The sequence below is a fragment of the Mastomys coucha genome, unplaced genomic scaffold (genome assembly GCF_008632895.1).
Source record: "Mastomys coucha isolate ucsf_1 unplaced genomic scaffold, UCSF_Mcou_1 pScaffold22, whole genome shotgun sequence".
In the NCBI taxonomy this organism is placed as follows: Eukaryota; Metazoa; Chordata; class Mammalia; order Rodentia; family Muridae; genus Mastomys; species Mastomys coucha.
This window is the reverse complement of record NW_022196905.1, coordinates 114,769,956-114,787,136: the sequence shown is the minus strand read 5'-3', so window position 1 is coordinate 114,787,136 and position 17,181 is coordinate 114,769,956. Positions and strand designations below refer to the sequence as shown.

Sequence of the window (17,181 nt, the reverse complement as noted above, 5' to 3'; positions counted from 1 at the left end):
TGGGAATTGAATTTTTTTTTTTTTTATTTGAGACAGGGGTTCTCTGTGTAGTCCTGGCTGTCCTGGAACTCACTCTGTAGACCAGAAATCCACGTGCCTCTGCCTCCGGGAACTGAATTTTTTTAGGACCTCTGCTCACTCTAGTCGGCCCTGCCGACCCACAGATTTATTTATTATTATACATAAGTACATTGTAGCTGTCTTCAGACATACCAGAACAGGGCATTAGATCTCATATGGGTGGTTGTGAGCCACCATGTGGTTGCTGGGATTTGAACTCAAGACCTTCGGAAGAGCAGTCGGGGTGGCTCTTACCCACTGAGCCATCTCTCCAGCCTATAGATTTCTAATAAGAATAAATTGCTGGATTTAATGGTATTCAATTACATTTTGATTCCTAAATAAAAGAAAAACACGTGTATTGAATTTTTTACTAGTTACTTCTGATACCCTAAGTAGATGACCACCGTACAGAAGTAAAAGTGTGCACATGTGGATTGTATATATCCAGGAGTCAAACTGTGTAAGAAATCACAAAACCCAAGTCATGACTAATCTGGTATTGCATGATCTATGCACTTCAATGGCAGCTGTGCTTATTACAAGACTTGGCAGTACCCAGAGCTGCCATGGCCTTACTCAGCACTCCCTAAGACAGCGCCTTCCACTCTCAGGTCCTCCAATTTGAAGGTCATGGCCCCAAGCCATTTCCAGCAGATTTCCAGCCTTTGCGTTTTAGTCAGTCAGTTTCAGGGACACTATTCTTGTCCTTGTGAATACTGAATGACTTGTCTCGGGTTCTTATAGAAAACCACTGCTCTCAGTAACTGCTACTGACCAAAATGTCATTAGAAAATTAATATTTTTCTCTTTAAAACAAGGAAAGCTGCCGGGCGGTGGTGGCGCACGCCTTTAATCCCAGTACTTGGGAGGCAGAGGCAGGCAGATTTCTGAATTCGAGGCCAGCCTGGTTTACAGAGTGAGTTCCAGGACAGCCAGGGCTACTCAGAGAAACCCTGTCTCGAAATGCCCCCCCCCCAAACAAAACAAAACAAAACAAAACAAAACAAAAAAACAAGGAAAGCTATTTAAAGAAAAGGGAAGCTCCCTGTCACCCTTAATCATAATGGTCACTAAGTACTTTAATGGTAAATGCTACAGTCACCCCAGTTAAAGAAGTGACTTCCAAAGTAACTCTCTGCTTTAATGCAATTGTATTATTTTAAACTAAGATAAGTTATTCTGAAGTGTCTAATGGAAGGAAGGAAAATATTCTTTTTGGGATAAATCTGATTTGACCAAGATTCAATAGTTAAAGTCAGAATCTTTACATGTGTAGGTGTGGTAATACACACCTGTGAGCCCAGCACTGGAAGGAAGCCAAGGGGACCTTGGCTACACAGTGAGATTGTGGCCAACCTAGTTACATAAGACTTTTTCTCAAAACAATAAACAAGCTGGGCTGGAAAGCTGGCTCAGCAGGAAAGAGTGTTAGACCACTTGGTGAAAACCTAGGTTTGATGGCCAATATCCCCATCAGCTAATTCATACTGTCCCAGAACTCCAGTGCCAGGGAATCTATCTAACTCTCTTTGACCTCTATGGGCAACTGTATGCATGTACATTCACACTCATACTCATACACACACACACACACACAAGATATATATACACATGCAGTCACAGACACACACCCCAAGATGCACACACACAGAACCATACAGTCACAGACACAAAGTTTTTTTTTTAAGACATGATCAGAGTTGATTTTTTTAATCAAAAAAAAAAAAAAAAAATCTTCCAAATGTCTCATAGTCAAACACCAGTGACAGAAAGTGACATAGTACAAGCCTAGGAGACACCTGACAGAGTCCTCTCAAGCACCATAGAGCTGTTCTACTCCCCACCCACTGCATGGGGCTGACTATGTTCCTGCTTGGAAAACACAGCACAGATGCTGGGCGCTGTGAACCATCAACAAACACCACAGTTCTCTGGAAAGAAATGGATGGTAACAACCAGGGGGACGAGCCCATTATTTTACACACTGTGTCCCCACTGTGGCAAATTAACCAAGTTACCTCATCAGGTGGACCAGCCATGAGTTCAAAGATCAACTGGCGAACTTACAGCCTCACTGAGTTTTTAAGTACTTTTAGGTTTTGAACCTTCACAAATTTACTTCTTAATCCATTTTGCTGATTTTTCTATCATTGTTCATGCTATGTAGATAATAATCATACTAAATGGGGCTGTATTTAAAAGTTCAAAGAAGACCAAAAAACCCGTGAACCAGATGAATGAACAGTGATTGGAAGGGTGGAACCCCATCTCTGGCAGGGAAGCTGAAACTCAGGGTGGATCACTAAATCTAATGAACTCAAGCCTCAAGCTGCATGGCTCCACACCCACTTGGAAACGAGTTCATTCAAACTCACTCTCAACAACTTCTATTTTCCAAAGGGGCCTTCACCTAACTGGTATCTGTGATATTAAGTCCCACCTTATGGGCTGGAGAAATAGTTTAGCTGTTAAGAGCACTGACTGTCTTCTGACACCAGAAGAGGGAATCGGATTCCATTAAAGATGGTTGTGAGCCACCATGTGGTTGCTGGAAAATAAACTCAGGACCTTTGGAAGAGCTCAGTGCTCTTAACTGCTGAGTCATCTCTCCAGCCCCTCTTATTTAGTTTCAAGCACCATATTTTAAGACGCTCTTAAGAAACTATGGAGATGGGCTGGTGAGATGATGGCTCAGCGGAGAAGAGCACAGCCTGCTCTTCGGAAGGTCCTGAGTTCAAATTCCAGCAACCACATGGTAGCTCACAACCACCCGTAATGAGATCGGACGCCCTCTTCTGGTGCATCTGAAGACAGCTACAGTATACTTACATATAATAAATAAATAAATCTTTAAAAAAGAAAGAAAGAAAGAAAGAAAGAAAGAAGAGAAAGATAGATAGAAAGAAAGAAACTATGGAGAGTATGTGGAAGGGGATGACCCAACTAACATGGAAAACATGTTAGTCCTAAGAGAAATGTTTAGAGAAGTGGGGGTACATGGCCTGCATAAGAAATGAGATGGGGGAGCTGCTTCCCTGAAATGGAAGAGGAAGACAGAGCCTCTACTGCCCTGAATCAGGAACAGAAAGTTAGTAAGGAGCTAACAGTTCACAGTATGCCTCAGAGTCCTCATGTGGACCTGCTTTACAAAAGCCCCAGGTACTGAAAGATCTACTTCCCAGCTGGAAGGTCTAGCCAGGGACCCTGAAATCTTTATTTAAGGTTCTCTAGGTAATTTTTTAGTAACACCTTTATTAAAGATGTACTGTAATATAACTGACATAATGGTAAAAGTCCATCTACTTTAACTGATTATTCCCCAAGAGGCGTTTAGTATATTCACACTGTAGACCACTGTCATCACTGCTCCCCACAAGAAACCATGCACTTAATATACTCATGCTCCATTTTCCAAATAATCCAACCCTGGAAAAGCCTGTTTTAATCTCTATGGAGTCGTCTGTTCCTGACATTTCAGCCTGTCTCCCTTAGCATCTATTTTCAAGGTCCATGCTGTTGCAATGTATCAGCTCTTACGCCTTCACCCTGTACAGACCTGTGTCTGTTTATTCTCTCATCAGTAGATGGCCGTGGTAGCACTAATGAAGAATGCTTTCATTCACCATGTTATAACCCTAAGACTAGGACTGACCATGCCATTCAATGGAGGACCTACTAAATTGTCATTTCAGATGGCTGCATTTCACACTGCACTCAATGTACAAGGATCCCATTTCCCCACACAGCAGCTAACTCTGCTATCTCCACCTCTTCTCACCAGAGCCATGCTAACACGTGCACTAGTATCTATCTCCCATGGCTTGATCTTCATGTCTCTGGCCACTAATGATACTGAATATCTTTTCACAGGCATACTGATCATTTGTATGTTTCTTTGGGAAAAGACTAGTGCAGGAGTGGGAGTCCAGCTCAATGACAGAGCACTCAGCTAGAGCAAGACTCTGTGTTCCATCCTTAGTACTAAGCAGAGTGGGGGTGGGGTGGAGGGGTGGGAGGGGGAGGGTAGGGAGGAAAAGAAATAAAGAATAACCCATTTGAAGAAAGAGTCTTTTTGCCAAAACAATAAGGACAGACACATACTAAGTATGTTTAAATCAGACACGGTGACATGACCTGAAGACTCAGAACAGCTTGGTCTGTACAGTGAGCCAGTATCCCCAAAGCCCAACACCAACACTGATTAGAACTGTTTAGTGAAATATCCTACTGATAAAACATAAAAGATACAGATAGTACTTGGGAGGCAGAAAGCAAGTGGATCTCCGGAAGTTCAAGGCCAGTCTGTTCTACACAGCAAGTTCTAGGCCAGCCAGAGCTACATATTAAGATAGTTTACAAAGGAAGAAAATGCACCTCATTGACTTCCTGTAGCTGCTCTAACAAGTCAGCACAAATGTTTAAGACAACAGATCTTCTTGTACAGTTTGCAGGTTGGAGTCCCAGGTCACTATCCTGGGGCTAACATCTATAGTTCCGCCAGCAGCTCCAACAGACTCCGTTTCTTACCTCTTGTAGCTTCCTTTCTAGCCAGTGTTCCTGGGCTGGTGGCTGTACTCCTTCAATCTCTGCCTCAGTTATCCCGGCAGGGAGCCTCTCTCTGCCTCTCTTGTAAATGCACCTGACTGTCTCCAGGGCCTATTGCAGCTACAAAGTCTCCATTTTTCCTTATAAAGAAACACAGTTATGGGCTCCAAGGTCCAGGGTCTTTCCCCTAGTGCTCAGGAACTGAGGATGGAACCTATAGCCTCCCAGGTGCCAGATCAGCAGTCTGCTGCCGAGCTGTATCCGCAAACCCTTTCTATACTTCTTTATTTGGAGACAGGGCCTTGAAACCTGGCATGAATGCAGCATACATATAATTCTTGTACTTGAGAGATGGAGGCAGAAGAATTAGGAGTTTAAGGCCAGCCTTGGTTATATATAGCAAGTTCAAAACCAACCTGGGCTGCCTGAGAGGACTTTGCAATAAAATAATTTGATGATGATGATGATGATGATGGTGGTGGTGGTGGTGGTGGCAGTGGCGACAGGGGTGGAGATTTCACCTAGTTGTCTAGGCTGGACTTGAACCTACTCTGCAACCCTTGAACTTGCAATCCTCCAGCCTCTCCCTGTCAAGTAGCTAAGATTGAAGGCCTGTGCCCCCAGGATTGGACCTTTTATCTTAAGGGGTCACTGTTCAGCATGTAACACGTAGCTGTTGACTACTCCTAAATGACTTCCCACAAAAACATGTATGCATGCAGTCAGGGCAGCCACAGCCCCACTGCTGATAATCTCAGACACACTGTCCTCAGTCATGCAAACAGACAGACATGCAGCAGTGAAAATAAGGGAAGTGCACAACATGGATGTTTCATAACACAAGAAGCCAGAAACAGCCCAAATGTCACATGGCAGACTATTATACAATGAAACCTCAGAAACACACAAATCCCAGATCTCTGTTACTTAGGGTTTTGTGCATAACATGATGAAAAAGAAGAAGAAAGAAAATCCAACAGTGTTTCTAAGGAAGAAAGAGGGCTAAACTGTAGAGATGGGAGGAGGGTAGGGGGGCTGGAGGGGGGGATGTTCTGAAGACACTGGTGAGGACTTACTTCTTTGCTGCTGTTTTGAGCCAGGGCGTTACTTTGTAGCCATGGCTAACCTGGAACTCAGCATATAGACAAAGCTGGTCCCAAATGAGAGATCTGCCTGCCTCCACTCTCAACTGCTAGGATTAAAGTGTGTGCCACCACACCTGACTCTACTTCTTTAAACATAAAATGGGACTGCAAAAAAAAAAAAAGCAACTTTTTTCAAAAGGAAACCAAACACACACACACACACACACACACACACACACAAAATACCACGTACACATAATACAAATATATATATATATCATGAAGAGTGTGGCATATACATACATACATATATGTGTGCATATTGTGTATATGCCATATTCACACTCTTCGTGGTATGTGATAGTTAAAAAAAAACCAAAAAACCAAAAAACTACTGCAGTCTGCAGTAGCTATTATCCCAGCCTGGGAAGCAGAATGTAGTCACCAAGTTCACTGCTGATAAGAATTCAATGGTTTCCCTAGAGACATAGCTCTACCCTATATAATGAGAATATGGCCAGCGTAAGGTATAAAGTTGATGCATAAGCCAGGCCTGGGGTATTGTTGTGATTGCTCTCTCTGTACAAGGGGCCACCTACTGTCTGAGAGAAGAGTAGAGCCTACAGAAGAAAGGAGGAGACTGCCACTAGGAAGACAGCAGGCCAGGCCTAGAAAACTCATTTCTGGTTATCACAATTACGGAGGTGCTACGAGCACATAACAAACAGAGACCATCAACTTAGTAAACTTCATAATGTACAGGCCAGCCCTACAACAAAGAATTACCTAGCCCAAATATCAACAGTGTTGAGGTTGAAAACTCTGGTCTCTAGTGACCACCCGAGACAGTGCCTTTAAGAAGGCTAGCTGCTGCCATCCCACATGAAGTATGATGAGTTAGTTCCGCCACAAGAGATACACAACATGTTAGTGAAACTTTTCACTCCTCAGACTCTCACACAGGAGACACACTAACCACATGCTAAACATGCATATAGAAATAACTGTTAGCTTCCAGGAGGACTTGGACAAGGATGATGTCTCAGATCCATTCATCTTTCTGTCTCTAGCACCAAATGAGCTATTGGAATGTTAAATCCTAGTGCAGAGACCTGGCACAAGGTAATCAGCCACTCAACAGCACCTGATAAGATTTCTTCAAGTCATTATATCTTACAATGTAGTCCACTCTGAACCTTAATACATCTCTAAGCACCAGAGAACCTGGCACTACTAGGTGCCAATATTTGACAGATACTGGATGCGCAGAGGACTAAAAGTGCTACCCTGCAGCAGACACAGTTTCTCCTCAACCAGAGCAAAGTAAGAGAAGAGCACTGGACACATGTAGATGCCCTTCCAAATGCACTCTAGCCCTGCACTTCCCTTTGAAATGCGCCTCTTGCCCCAGTGTCCAAAGTCAGGCTCCAACTTGAACAAGGGATCCAGAATGAGTACCATACATAGCTGATTACCAACCAAGTCAGGGACACTGAGTGCATCTACACCCATGTGTGCTGACTGCTGGGCTCTGTCAGGCAAGACCATGTCTCAGTCAAGATCCTTGAATCCCATGGCACCCCACTAAGGACCTCTAAGAAACAGAAGAAGCATGGCCTAGTTCATACCATGGGTATGTGCCTGTCTCATTTTCTATGTACAGCTGTGCTGAATGAAAACCTGGAAATCTATCGATTCACTGGCTAGTTCTTTTCAATTGAAAGACTTCACATTAGAATTCAAATTCTTCTGTCACTCCAGACTACAAAAAACAAATGTGTTAACCAACTAGCTAAAATTAAATGTACCTTTCCTAGCTGAGACTTAGTGCTGTTGGAGGAGGAGGGGGCATAAGCAAAACACTCTAGGAAAAGCCACCAAGTGAACACAATTTATATTCCTTGGATCTTCTTCAACTCCCATCTTTGCAAAACTAGGTGTCTTAGTAAAAGTTTCTATTCCTGCTCAAATATGACCAAGAAGCAAGTTGGGGAGGAAAGGGTTTATTCAGCTTACTTCCACATTGCTGTTGATCACCAGAGGAAGTCAGGACTGGAACTCACACAGGGCAGGAAGCAGGAGCTGATGCAGAGGCCATGGAGAGATGTTTCTTACTGGCTTGCTTTTCCTGGCTTGCTCAGCCTGCTCTCTTATAGAACCCAAGACTTCCAGCCCAGGGATGGCACCACCCACAAGGGGCCCTAACCCCTTGATCACTAACTGAGAAAATGCCCCATAGCTGGGTCTCATGGAGGCACTTCCCCAACTGAAGCTCCCTTCTCTGTGATAACTCCAGCCTGTGTCAAGTTGACACACAAAAATCAGAAAACTTCTTGTGAAATTGACGCATCAAACATTGCTTACACAAAATACTAGTACTACCAGGCCAAGGGCAGATATTCTCCTTTGAACACTGGAAAGCGCACGCTGGCTCATGACCTGTAGCTTCACTGTCAGTATCTGCTCAACTACTGGCCCTGTCCTATCTGTGATCAGAAAAAGAGTCAACTTATATGTCTTATCTGGGAGCATAATTTCATATTTCTAAAAGCTGTATCAGTTCCAGGCCAGCAACATGACTCAGTAGATAAAAGCGCCTGCCACCAAGGCTGACAACCTGAGTCTGATCCAGAAAGCCCAATGTGAAAGGAGAGGACTCTCCAAAGTTGCCCTTTAACCTCTGCATATGCAGACATGCACATCTGTGATAAAAAAAATAAATAAATAAATACTTTAAGTTTTTTAAGTTTCATAAGTTAGTAAGAGTAAAATACACAAAAAATGTATCTTTTTAAAAAGGATTTATTTATTTCTATTTTGTCTGTGTCTGCACATTTGTCTGTATACCACATACATGCTGTGCCCACACAGGCCAAAAGATATCATGCCCCCGGAACTAGAGTTATAGATAGCTGTGAACCAAACCTTGTTCTCTGCAAGAGCAGTAAGTACTCTTAAGCACTAAGCCACCTCTCCAGACCCAAAGAATTACATATTTCAATTTTTTATGTATATGAGTATCTTGACTGCATGTATATATGTATACCATGTGCATGTCTGTTGAGTGTGGAGGAAAGAAGAGAACATCAGACCCCATGAAACTAGAGGTACAACCTATTAGCTATCATGTAGGTGACAGGAATCAAATCCAAGTCCTCTGCAGGAGCAGCAAGTACTCTTAACTGCTGAGTCATACATGCCTGTGTACCACCTGAGTGTGGCGCCTACAGAAGCAAGAAAAGGACACTGGATTCCCTGGAACTGGAGCTACGCAGACTGTAAGCCATGAGGGTGCTAGGAACCAGATACAAGTTCCCTGCGAGAGCAGGCAGCAAGTACTCTTAACTTCAACCATGCAGCCCAACATTTTAAATGTGCTGATAGTGTGTGTGTGTGTGTGTGTATGTGTGTGTGTGTGTGTGTGTGTGTGTTAGAGAGAGAGAGAGAGAGAGAGAGAGAGAGAGAGAGAGAGAGAGAGAGAAAGAGAATCTTACTCTCTCAGTCACCACCCCAGACAAAATGTATCTTCTTAATGCTGCTTTCAACTTCACTTCTGAGTTACAAACTATATGTCTAGAAATGATAAAGGATAAATGCATACAAAAATTCAGCCAGATGCAGTGGGGCACACCTATCATCTCAGCAGTAAGGTGGCAGATCTCTGTGAGTTCAAGGCAAGCCTGGTCATAGCAAGTTTCATGCCAGCAAAGGCTACTTAATATAAAAATCTATCTCAAAAAAAAAAAATACCCCTTTTTTGAATAAAAAAGGAAGAGGGCTGGAGAGATGGTGCAGAGCACTGACTGTTCTTCCAGAGGTCCTGAGTTCAATTCTCAGCAGCCACATGGTGGCTCACAACCACCTGTAATGAGATCCGATGCCCTCTTCTGGTGTGTCTGAAGAGAGCAACAGTGTACTTGCATACATAAAATAAACAAATCTTTTTTAAAAATATAAATAAGCAAATAAACATAAATAAATAAATAAAATAACGAAGAGCTACCAAATTGGCTTAGTAGTGAAAAGCACTTGTTCTTGCAGAGGACCAAGTTTTGTTCCCAGCACCCATACAGTGGCTCAGGAATCTGGTGCCCTCTTCTGACCTATGTGGGCATCAGGCACGCATATGATGTATAGACATACATGCAGACAAAATTCATACACATAAGTAAACTTACACATTTTTTATAAAAACGAAACCATACTACGTTAATGTATTTACGTGGGAAAGTCCATGTGGAGATGCTTATGTAGACAGAGGACAACTTATAGGAATGGATTCTTTATCTCTACCACACAGGTCCTAAGGATGGGACTCAGTTCCTCAGGCTTGGTAGCAAATGCCTTGACCTGCTGAATCATCTTGTTAGCACCATGTAACACTTTAGTATGATGTTATAAAGATCAGAACACAAACAGCAGTCTTTCCTGCTCTTGAGAGCAAGGCTCAAGAATTCCTAGGAAAACTAGGCATGGTGGTACACTTATAATTTCAGCACTCTGGTGGCAGAAGCAGAAAACTGCCACAAGGTCAATGTCAGCATGGGCCATATAGAGAGTATCAGTATAGCCAGAATTACACAGCAAGGCTCTGTCTCAAATTAAAAGAAAGGGGAGGAACAGGAGGAAGAACAGGAGGGGGGAGAGGAAGAGGAGAAGGAAGAGATGAGTGGGGAGATGGCTCAGTGTGTAATGTGCTTGGATCCAAGCATGGGGAGCTGAGTTCAGACCCTAGAATGCAGGTGAAGCTGGATGTGGGTGTGAAGTCCTATAAAGTCAGCACTCCTCCAACGAGATAGGAAGCAGAAACAGGAGCATCCCCAGACTTGAGGGCCGGCTAGCCTGGTGGACACAGGAAATGAAAAGAGTCTGTCTCAAGCAAGGTGGAAGGTGAGGACCAACAGCTGAGACTGCCTCTGACTTTTGTGCATGGCACACACATGAACATGTATACAAACACACATACACAAAGGATTTCTTTTAAGATTTATTTATTTACATGAGTACATTGTAGCTGTCCTTGGACATACCAGAAGAGGGCATCAGATCCCATTAAAGATGGTTGTGAACCATCATGTGGTAGCTAGGAATTGAACTCAGGACCTCTGGAAGAGCAGTCAGTGCTCTTAACCACTGGGCCATCTCTCCAGCCTCCCACAAAGGAATTTTTTAATAATTTATTTTTATTTTACATGCATTGTTGTTTTGCCTGCATTTGTGTGAGGGTGTCAGATCCTCTGGAATTGGTGTTACAGACTCCATATGGGAGTTCTAAGCTCCCATGTGGGTGCTGGAAATTGAAGCTAGGTCCTCTGGAAGAGCAGCCAGTGCTCTTAACTGCTGAGCCATCTCTCCAGCCCCACAAAGTATTTTTTAAAAAGAGAACATTCATAGCAAGCTTAGTAATGAGGGCAGGAAAACAATATTCATTCACACTGACTAGAACCCAAAGCTGCACTAAGAAGGCTCCACTCACTGCAGGCCTTCATCTGGAAAACCACACATCAGGTGGGGAAGGAGAAGAGTGCTGCTGTAGATCACACTGATGGCTGGTCTCTGTGCTCAGGACCCATTCTAAATCACCCTAACCAGCAGCCAGGGAACTAGTTTCAAGGTCATACCTCTAGGATTTCACCAGAGGCTCTGTGATAGATGTCTGTCACATCATACTAAGTCTCACCAGATACAACTTGAGATACCTCCCCACCCTCTACTGTCACCCAAACTCTATTTAGAGTGAAACCTATAACCTCAAATAAAATGGCCATTGTTGCTGTTCAAGCACAGACAGGGAAATGGACAAATACAAGAGTCTAAGGGTTGAAGCTATTTGGGTTTTCACAAAGAATGGATCACTTTAAAACAGAAAGCACATCCTAGTGGTGGTAGGTGGATCTCTGTGAGTTTAAGGCCAATCTGCTCTGCAGAGCTAGTTCCAGGACAGTGAGGGCTGCACAGAGAAACCCTGTCTCAAGAAGAAGAAGAACAGCAACAATACATGAAGCAAAGACTGAGGCTCCTCCCACTCCTGTGACTGCTGTGAGTGAGGCTCCTCCCACTCCTGTGACTGCTGAGTGAGGCTCCTCCCATTCCTGTGACTGCTCTGAGTGAGGCTCCTCCCATTCCTGTGACTGCTCTGAGTGAGGCTCCTCCTACTCCTGTGACTGCTCTGAGTCTTCTCCTCCCCCATCTTCTGAACCCAGAGGTGGGCAAATGAGTACACAGTGTGCTGAGTGGCTGCCCTGGCTGACTGTCCTTACTGTCTATACATACATTTGTTGTTTGTGTGATGAACAAATGTGTCTATATATGTGTTTGCACATGTGTATGGTCAAAAGTCCAGTTCCTCAATCATTCCCTACCTTATCTTTTAGGACCTGCATTTTTAAAACATATCACTGAACTCTTCAATTGGCTAGACTGGCTGAGGAGAAGGGTTCCAGAGACTGTCCTGCCCAGTGCTGGGACTGCAAACACATGCCACTGTGCCTGCTTTTTTAATATTACTGCTGGGGCTCTAAACTCAGGTCCTCACATTTGTATGCCAACCACTTAACCCACAGTGCCCTTCTGCAGCTCCAATCTGATTTTTTTCACATGGTCTTAGCCAAAAAAAAAAGAAGAAGAAGAAGAAGAAGAAGAAGAAGAAGAAGAAGAAGAAGAAGAAGAAGAAGAAGAAGAAGAAGAAGAAGAAGAAGAAGAAGAAGATGATGATGATGAAGAAGAACCACTGCAATGCCAAACAAGTTGTTGCAAGTCAACTTTAGCATTCTGACTACAGCTTGCAGTCTTAGTGGGCCTCAGTTGTTCAGGCCTTAGGTTTGTTTTCCCATAAACACATGTACTCACTATATAAAATACACATTTTTGTACTAAAAGGTTCTAATATTGAGTTGTAACTTCATATTTACTTTCTTTTTCCACAAATACCTAAGTTTATTATAGAAAATACATTTCTGAGCTGGCCATGTGATCTCAACACTTAGGAGGCTGAAGCAGGAGAGGAGCAAGAAATTCAGGCCAGCCTGGACTATATGCCAAGACAGTGTGAGGCTCAAGAGGGAAAAAAAAGAATAAAGAAAACCTAGAAGGCTGGTCATGGTGGCACACACCTCTAATCCCAGCACACAGGAGGCAGAGAGCCAAGTGGATCTCTGTGAGTTTGAGACTAGCCTGATCTACCTAGTGGATCTAAGATAACCAAGGCTATATAAAGAGAATCTGTCTCAAAAAAAAAACAAAAAACAAACAAACAAAAAAAACAAAACAAAACCAAAAAACCTAATTAATTAAATTAAAAATAAAAAAAGAAACAGACAAGAAAACCAAGAGTCTGGAATGGGGAATAAGGCAAGGAAACTTCAGAAAGCAACTTGCACTCCACTCCTTCCTGCTGGCCATCAGTGTGCAGGGAGCATACTGGACATTTAGTGTAGGTCTCTGCATCACAAGCTCCTTATGCTACAAAGGATCGAGGAGAAAGATATCACACTCCAGTCCCTAAAACAGTGATGCTCAAAGCAGAGACCATGGCAGGTGGTGAGAACTGCTGACTTACAACATAAGGACAGTATGTTGTCCCAAGCTGTGTTTGCTTTCGTGCCAACTGCTTGCCAGATGAACCCATAAACACTTCCATTTATGAGTGACATGTGATAGGACAATACATAGAATGCTGTTTGAGCTCCACCCACAGAAGCAGCTCTCTTCTTAGTTTACCCACAGAGATGATAGGCCACGAAATAAACACTGAGACATGATGAATTTCTCAGAGGGCTGCTCTTTCAAAGGACCTAGGTTCAGTTCCCAGAACCAACATTGCAGCTCACAATGGTTACAGGTTACAGCCTGTAACTCCTGTTCCAGGGGCTCAGACACTCTCTCCTAGCCCCCACAGACATACATGTAGGCACAACACATAAAAGTAAGTGAATCTTAAGACAAAAATAAATTTTATACCTAGTTAGATCACTACAGCACAGAAAAAAAAAAAGATTGGAGCAATTAAAATTGTTTAACTTAAGAGATATTCTATGAAGGGACACATATTAAGTAGCCCTGCACTTCATGGGGTGACCATAGCATCTCTATTTGGATAAGTAAGTGTAGAGGCACAATAAAGCACTGACCAATTTTATGGCTGAGAGAAACACATCTCACCAAGTAGACTTTAATATGCCTCTCTGATACACCTGATATGTCCAACAGAACTGTAGATGAAAGGCTTAGACTCACAAAACAATATGAGAGCAAAATCCTGTTTCTATTAAAAAATGTGCACATAGATGATATTTGTGTGTATATGTGTGTGTGTGTGTGTGTGTGTGTGTGTGTGTGTGAAGGGGAGAAAAGGAGCAACATCGAAAATGTCAACAATAGCCTGATAATGTGGCACACGCCTTTAATCCCAACACTTGAGAGGCAGAGACAGAATGGATTTCTGTGAGTTCAAGGCTAGCCTGGTCTATAGAATTATTTCTAGAATAGCCATAACTATACAAAGAAACCCTGTCTTAAAAAACCAAAATAAATGAAGTCAGCAATGGAGAAATTATGGCTGATTTTTAATCTCATTTTCATGCAGACAATAAGCACAAATTCCCTTTAATAGGACTGGACATTATCACAAGAAAACCATTAGACTATGACATTGGGCAAATAGGGTATGTTATAGACGAAGTCAAAGGAAAACACACAGATTTGCTGGGTTTGTTGATTTATGAGTCTCAACTTAGCCATGCTGAGAACAGATGGCAAAAGAAATTGGCCCAAGTGTCACTATGATAGTTCAAATATGGTGGACAGCAGGAAATACATTATTCTTCATTTCAACCTTTTCCTAGAAATAGTGCCTGAATGTCGTGGAGTGAGAATAGGTGAGCAGGTGTGGGAGGGTTTTATTCCTGGCAAGAGCTGATGGCAAAGAAGAACACTGAATTATTACCTTCTGTCTAATTCCAGACATAAAATAAGGAAGACTGGAAATGCCTTCAACAATTCTATATTCCTAAAACTTACTATATTTTTTGAAAAGTTACTGGTAGTAAGACTATAGAACTGTTTATTTTTGTATAAAATGTCTTCTTAAAATTCAAAACGTGCACACCATTAAGCCCAGCACTGAGAGGCAAAGGGAAGCTGGTCTCTGAGTTCAAGGCCAGGTCAGAGACTGTCACAAAACAAGAAAACAAAATTAAAAGCCTAAAATAACATGATTATCTTTATAGTATACCCAAACAATGAACTCAGTGAGAATTTCTGCAGAATTGCTACTAAAAGAAAACTACTTCAGGGTCAATGAAATGGTTTGGCAGATAAAAGCACTCAATGCCAGGCCTGATGATCTAAATCTTTACCCCAACCTACATGGCAGAAGAAAACTGATCCATGAAAGTTGTCCTCTGACCTCCATTCACATGGCATGCATGTGTATGTACACACACACACAATAAATAATAAACAAACAAACAGAGAAAATGTTAGTTCATGTAGTTCCTCCAGCTTTGGCTTTGCTGAGTTTTACAGCATGGCTGTCACAATCTCTCGACTACACAGGTCTAATGCAGACTTGGGGATTTGCTTCTGCCAGGGTCTAGGCATCTATTTTGGTTTTCTTTCTCAGTGCTACCCAGGAGCCTATGTAGTGAAACAGGAACTACATGAAATCTATTATGTCCTAATAAGCTTTACACATTAGCGTTCTTAGATTAATTCATTCTTTAAGTCCTCAAACAATCTAAGACCTAAACAGGGTCCTTAAGTGAGTAAGATTCATCACAAGAAAAAAAATAATAATCTGATAAAAAAATTTAAAAGCGTAAGGCTCCATCAGGACACACTCCCAATGCCCACTGTGCACACTCTGGCTGCTCTGACCTTGGTGCTGACCCCTCCCCCCCCAGGCCTTTACAGCAGACTGTCCTTTGTCCCCAGATCATTAGGTCTCTTAGGAAGAGGCTGGTCAGTTCTGGTTAACATCGCTAGATTGGTAAATAAGGAAGAATGCTTTCATGTTAGAAATCCAGGAGAGTAAGAATGGCAAGAAGTCATCTCCTCCCTTCAAAACGTGCAGTTGCGGAGGTCACTGGACACCTTGTTTCCTGGTCTACAGAAAGACTCATCCATTTGGCTTATCTTCTTTGATACGGATATGTAAACTACAAGAGTTTGTTTTTTACTTGAGTCAGGTCTCACTCACATAGGCCAGGCTGGTCTCCAGTTTGAACTTCTAATCTTTTGAGAGCCAGCACACCTCCCTTTAAGCAGGCGTTTCTACCAAAGGATAGAGCCCACTTCACTAGTGACACTTGCAAGCATCTCTCAAGCCAGAGGAAAGGAAATATCAGTCTTGCCATTAAAGGATGAGTCTGACGGTAAATCTGAGGCAGGCAGACACCTGGCTGTCTGTGTAGAAGCATCAGAGGCCCAGGCCTTGCTGCCTTGTCTTATAATTCAAATCTCCTGTTTCTAAAGTAACTAGAGCTTACTTCATGAAGGAAGCTCCTGATGAGGGAAAAGAGAGCGCTCCAGGGCTAGTTAACCGGTCAGAAGTGTTGACTGGGCACTATCGGGCTCCCCAAACACGTAGGGCATAGTAAGTCTGCTGCCTGCTGGGACACAGATAAGGAAAAGGGTACAGATGGCTTCCTCTTACTGTCTCTATAACATGACTCACCACAGCATGGAGAGCTTTCTAGCTAAACAATTTAAATAATCTTTAATAGTGAAAAGTCAAATGAGTGGCTCAGAAAAGACTACTTAAACAGATACACCAAAAACCATTTCATAAAACTCTAAATCAGTCTATTAACTGCTACTAGTGTATGAATGGATACAAGTGGATTTTGTGCTTTAATAAACAGAAAAGGGCGTGCTGAGGTAGGTGGCTCAGTTGGTAGAGTGCTTGCCTAGCATGCACAGGGTCCTAGGTTAGATCCCCAGCACCACACAAAATGGAGCAATGGTGGTGCATACCTGTACTCCCAGTACTTGAGAGGTAGAGAAAGGATCATTACAAGTTCAAAGTCATCCTCAACTAAAACTGAAGTTGAAGCCAGCCTAGGTTACATAAGATCCTGTGTCTCAGTCAATCAGCCAATTGGTAGGAAGGGCAAGGGGTAAAACTGTGTTAATTAGCTTGCTGTGTTTGTACCATTTAAAAATGCATGAATGTTCTTGGGATACTATGCTGATGGACATAAGCTTCCATTGCTAAGGATATCAGACCATCTACTTAGCAACAAGAGTAAACACTGTTTATGTGCACTTAGGAGGAGAAATTCAACAAGTTCATGAATGTGCATACAGCTTTCTACTCTCAGGAGCAAGTATAGTCAGGTGACCCTTTCTAAGTACCTTTCTAAGATAATGCTTATTTTCACAAATTTACACCTTTCCCTAAGTTGTACAATATGGTATTAGCCCAACTACCGAGGGCTTCATTTTTATTATCTCCTCATAGAGCATATGACAGTATTGAAAAAATAGC

The 17,181-nt window shown here is 42.6% G+C and overlaps 1 protein-coding gene across 1 annotated transcript in view; it reads right to left on the bottom strand.

Moving 5' to 3' along the window:
• The window catches only part of Hectd4 (HECT domain E3 ubiquitin protein ligase 4), a 160,857-nt gene that overhangs the window by 128,384 nt on the left and 15,292 nt on the right, over positions 1-17,181 (bottom strand).